The following is a 6,000-nucleotide window of genomic DNA, read 5'->3' on the forward strand; positions in this document are numbered from 1 at the left end:
AATGACTCACAGCATTGAAGTCCATGGGACCATCATCACAGGTCTAGCATAGCCTTCCATTAATACAAAATTGTGCCAGATCACCTTGGATGTGCCGACGCAACAGCAAAAGCAGCTCTAGATATTTTTTTCAAAAACGGTGGTGGTTAACCTGGTAGGTATTGGGGCCTCAACTGTGGCTCTTGGCATCACCAAGGGGTCCTGCACATAACATTCAAGCCCACATCCAAGAATTAGAAAAAAAATACTCTTCCAGTGCCCACCCACCCCCTCCACTGCAATAGTCAATTGCTTGTTCAATCAAGGGGTGCTTGTAGCGGAACCGGACCCCGACTGCACTTGGGTATTTCTGTTAGACTCCCGCTTCCCCGTCCGAACACAGATCCACGGACACCACCGCTGACCAAACAAGATTCGATGACCAGACTTGAAGGAAACCAGGAAATAGACTTCATATAGCTGATAAATATTACTGTCACATCTGAAGTAATTCCAACCGCATTCTCAGCGTCCATTAGTGTGACGGGAGTCACTTTGGGTGGGGGGGCCCATGGAACACAACTCACATTGGGGAGGTGGGGAGACCCCTGTCTCAGCTCCCCATATACCTCTTGTGTGTAAGTCACCCTGTGTCTCTTAGGGGCACAGGGTGACTACGGGACGCTGAGAATGTGGTTGGAAGTACTTCAGATGTGACAGTAATATTTATCAGCTATATGAAGTCTATTTCCTGGTTTCCTTCAAGTCTGGTCCGTCTAGTCTTGTTTGGCCAGCGGTGGTGTCCGTGGATCTGTGTTTGGACAGGGAAGCGGGAGTCTAACGGAAATACCCTAGTGCAGTCGGGGTCCAAATCCGTTACAGTGCTACAATAAGGAGAAATACTTATCTTCTTCCACATTCCAGCAGGCTTCCTCCAGTGGTGCGACTGGTCCACCACAACCTCAACCCGAGGTCCCACTTCTGCCTCCTCCATACAATGCAGGGTTAATAGTCAGGAGCCAGCCATTGCTGGTGATAGAGTAACTATTGATGCCGGTTCTACCCCCTAGACCAGTGGTTGTCAACATACAAGGAGTTGGGGGGCTTCAACTATAGCCCCTGACATCTCCAAAGGGCCACACATAATGTTCAATATACAACAGAAGACTGTCAGAGACTTCAGACATACTACAGGAGATGATCAGGGCCCGCAGACATGCAATATGGGTGCTTGGAGAGTGAATAGACACTACAGGAGAAAGAGAGAGAATCCCCATGATTCTCCAGCTACAGGAGACGGCTAGAGCTGAATGCCATTATAGCCTCTGTGCAAAATGGTGGCTTCCCCTACCAGGGGCAGACTGACAACTCATGGGGCCCCTGGGCAATAGGGGATCATGGGGCCCCTGTGTCCTTGCCCAAACTCAAAAAAGCCTATGAAAAAGGTACCAGGGGCATCTCATGGGGCCCCCCTACTGACCCCGGGCCCTCGGGCAGTGCCGAGTTTTCAAATGGTCAGTCCGCCCCTGTCCCCTACTGACTGCTGGGTCCTGCAAAGGGCCGCACAGCAAGTACCAAAGGTCTGCATGTGACCCTTGGACCACAGGTTGGGCACCAGGACCCTAAACAGGAGCATTTAGCCCTTGCAAGGGGGAAGGGGGGTGGCTGGAAGATTTTTCTTCTAATTTCTAGAGTTAGGCTTGTAGCATATGTAGTGCTACAGGAGACTGTCAGAGAATTCAGACCCAATTATAGGAGACGGTCAGAGACATGCTACAGGTGTGACTGGAAGATGAAGGCATGCTATAGGAGAGAGCAGGGGCGGACTGACAACTCATGGGGCCCCCAGGCAATAGGGGATCATGAGGCCCCTGTGTCCTTGCCCAAACTCAAAAAAGCCTATGAAAAAGGTACCAGGGGCATCTCATGGGGCCCCCTACTGACCTCGGGCCCTCGGGCAGTGCCCGAGTTTCCAAATGGTCAGTCCGCCCCTGGGAGAGAGTCAGACTGGTAGCACGATACACAAGACTGCTAGAGATCACTGCCAATACAGCTCCTTTACAAATCAATGTTCTCACTCCTAGTTGCTGAGGCTTGGGGGCTACACACCGCCAAAGAGCTACACATAAGATTCGGTATATGTAGTGCGACAGAAAACTGTCAGAGACTACAGAAACTTGCTGCATGGTCAGAGACATGCTACAGGTGTGACTGGAGACTGAAGGCCTGCTATAAGAGACAGTCAGAGACTGGTACCATGATATAAGAGACTGCTAGAGATCACTGCCATTACAGCTCCATTACAAATCAATGTTCTCACTCCTAGTTGCTGAGGCTTGGGGGCCACACTACCAAAGAGCTACACATAAGATTCGGTATATGTAATGTGACAAAAAAAAAAAAAACGGTCAGAGACCATGTGCAGTCAGAGACCATGTGCAGTCAGAGACCATGTGCAGTCAGAGACCATGTGCAGTCAGAGACTGAATGTGATCAGTGACTGGTAACATGATGCATAGGACTGCTCTCACTCCCAGCTACTGAGCTTTGGGCCCACACTATCAAAGAGCTACAAGAAGAAGTACATGTAATGCGCAGTTTGGTTTAGTTCCGAATTGAAATTCAAATGAAATTTTCGTTGTTCGGAGAATCGGATGTATCTGAATTTCCAAATTACAAAAGTAATGAATCTAAACGAATCCAAAAATAACGAAACAAGATTTCGAATTCGAAAACTAAAATTGAAAACAAAATTCCAAATATAAAAAGATATTGCTGACGGTTGCGGATTTCCTTCAAAGACTGCGTGTATTAGAATGTAGCCATCTTCCAAAACTCAAATTTTTAAAAGAATAGAATAAAACAGAATGGAATAGAATAGAAAATAAAGGAATAGAATAAAAAAAGAATAGAATAAGACAGAATAGAATAGAAAAGAATAGAATAGAAAATAAAGGAACAGAATAAAAAAAGAATAGAATAAAAAAAAAATAGAATGGATTTGAATAGCATAGGACAAAATAGAAAGAATATGGCAGCCTTCCAAAATTCCAATTTCAAGAAGAATAGAATAGAAAAAAAAAGGAATAGAATGAAAAAAAGAATAGAACAGAAGAAAAATGAATGGATTTGAATAGCATAAGATAAAGTAGAAAGAATATGGCTGCCTTCCAAAATACTAATTTCAAGAAAAAATAAAGGAGTAGAATAAAAAAAGAATAGAATAGAAGAAAATAGAATGGATTTGAATAGCATAGGATAAAATAGAAAGAATATGTCTGCCTTCCAAAATTCCAATTTCAAGAAGAATAGAATAGGAAAAAAAAGGAATAGAATGAAAAAAAGAATAGAACAGAAGAAAAATGAATGAATTTGAATAGCATAAGATAAAGTAGAAAGAATATGTCCGCCTTCCAAAATTCTAATTTCAAGAAAAAATAAAGGAGTAGAATAAAAAAAGAATAGAATAGAAGAAAATAGAATGGATTTGAATAGCATATGATAAAATAGAAAGAATATGTCGGCCTTCCAAAATTCTAATTTCAAGAATAGAATAGAATAAAAAATACAGGAATAGAAAATACTAGAATAGAAATAAATAAAACTGAATAGAAAGTGAAAGAAAAAAATTAAATAGAAAACAAAGGAATAGTTGAAAATGAATAAATGAGTAACTTAACAAACTGATCTGAAACAAAACAAATGTTTTTGTTCCGCACATGTCTATGCGACAGAAGACTGTCAGAGACTACGCGGTCAGAGACTACGGGGTCAGAGACTACGGGGCCAGAGACTACGCGGCCAGAGACTACGCGGTCAGAGACTACGCGGTCAGAGACTACGCGGCCAGAGACTACGCGGTCAGAGACTACGCGGCCAGAGACTACGCGGTCAGAGACTACGCGGTCAGAGACTACGCGGCCAGAGACTACGCGGTCAGAGACTATGCGGTCAGAGACTACGCGGCCAGAGACTACGCGGTCAGAGACTACGGGGTCAGAGACTACGCGGCCAGAGACTACGCGGTCAGAGACTACGCGGTCAGAGACTACGCGGTCAGAGACTACGCGGCCAGAGACTACGCGGCCAGAGACTACGCGGTCAGAGACTATGCGGTCAGAGATGCGACAGGCGTGGTTGGGGATGGAAGGCACGCACTTAGAGACAGTGGAAGACTGTTAGCATGGTACACAGGACTACTCTGGCTCCTGGCTGCTGGGGTTCAGGGGCCACACTACCACGGAGCTAAACATATTCAGTACATATAATGTCACAGAAAATTCTCAGAGACTGCAGGCAATACAAGAGAGGGTCCGAGACATGCTACACGTGTGGCTGGAGACAGGATGGTGACACGGAACTGCTAGAGGTCAACATAGCTTTAGCTCCTTTACAAATCAGCGTTCCCACTCCAAGCTGCTGGGGGGGGGGGGGGGGGCACACAGTAAGGATCAAAGGGCCACACATAATATTCAGTATACTGTATTCCAGGGGTGGGCAACTGTGGCCCTCCAGCTGTTGGTGAACTACAAGTCCCATCATGCCTCTGCCTTTGGGAGTCATGCTTGTAACTGTCAGTTTTGCAATGCCTCATGGGACTTGTAGTTCTACAACAGCTGGAGGGTCACAGTTGCTCACCCCTGCCGTATGCAATACTACAGAAGACTGTCAGAGATTGCAAACCTACTGAAAAATATTTTAAAAAATACATTTTCAAATATACTGCATGTCTTTTAAAAACACACTTAATCTACATTTTTGGAATGCATTTACAAATATATGTAAAAATTACTTTTTTATATTTAAAAAAATACGAAGAATATATTTAAAATAAATTTATATTTCTAAAAATATTTTTTTTATATATTTTGTAATATATAAAAAATGCATTTCAGCATACAGTATATATATATATATTTTTTATTTAAATATATTTTAAATATAGGGAATACAGCCAAAATTGTATTATTTCAAATATATTTCAATACATTTGGGAAGAGTATTTTGAAAATATATTTTTCCTCCATGTGGGAACCGTCGCCAACCACAAACAGAAGCCAGAAATTGTCCGCGTCCAAAGCCACAACTACGCTCATTTTCAAATATACTGTAAGTCTTTAAAAAATACATTTAGCTACATTTTTGGAATGCATTTCCAAAAATATATATAAAAATATGTTAAAATTACTTTTTTATATAAAAAAAAAAAAATCTGAAAAATGGATTTAAATATATATATATATATATATATATATATATATATTTATTTATTTTTTTTTTCATATACTTTATAATATATAAAAAATGGATTTCAGCATACAGTATATTATATATTCACTATATTCCAAAATATATATATATATATATATATATACACACACATATATAATTGACTAAGGCCAAAATTGTAGCATTTCAATATATTTGGAAGAATATTTTAAAATATATTTTTCCTCCATGTGGGAAGTGTTGCTGAACACAAACAGGAGCCAGAAATTATCCGCGGCGTCCAAAGCCACAGCTACGCTGAAAGCCAACAATGCGCCGCTCTCCGTTCAAAGCCACAGCGCGCACTCTCTACATCAGGGGGGCCCCGGGGCCCCTGGAGGCAGCTTACTGACCTGCAAGTTAAAGGAAGAGGAGTGATGGGGGGACCTCGTGAGCCGTTGTACGGAGAGGTCGGTCTGCTGCTCCTAGACGCTGGCAGCGCGCAGTCTGGCTCTGGAAATGTAAAACTGCAGCTGCTCACAAGGCGAGCTTTGTCACCCAACGTCCTCCCACTGGGCTGAGCCCCCGGCTGCGCAGACACATTGACCCCAATCTGCTGTTACCACCCCCCCCCTCCACCCCAGGCCTGTGACTCACCGGTGCAGCAAGTGACAGCGCCATGCCATCAGCCTATAAGCACTGCGGGAAGCTGGAGAAGACACGGATCTCTGCGGGCCACAGAAATCATTATGGGAAGGATCCGTCTGCCAGACAAATTCTCTTCTGTCTGCACAGCGAGCAGCTGATCTCTAT

At 43.2% G+C, this 6,000-nt stretch overlaps 1 protein-coding gene across 1 annotated transcript in view; it reads right to left on the reverse strand.

Annotated features, from left to right (window-relative positions):
* LOC149427611 (kelch-like protein 21) overlaps positions 1 to 5,743 on the reverse strand; it is a 39,168-nt gene extending 33,425 nt beyond the window's left edge. The window contains exon 1 of the mRNA XM_089667856.1: positions 5,601 to 5,743. The gene's annotated coding sequence lies outside the window, so the exon portion shown is untranslated. The remainder of the gene's footprint in view (positions 1 to 5,600) is intronic.
* Positions 5,744 to 6,000: the final 257 nt, after the last annotated feature.

This window comes from Staurois parvus, unplaced genomic scaffold (assembly GCF_062004578.1).
Source record: "Staurois parvus isolate SC_StPar_1 unplaced genomic scaffold, SC_StPar_1.0 ptg003625l, whole genome shotgun sequence".
Classification (NCBI taxonomy): domain Eukaryota; kingdom Metazoa; phylum Chordata; class Amphibia; order Anura; family Ranidae; genus Staurois; species Staurois parvus.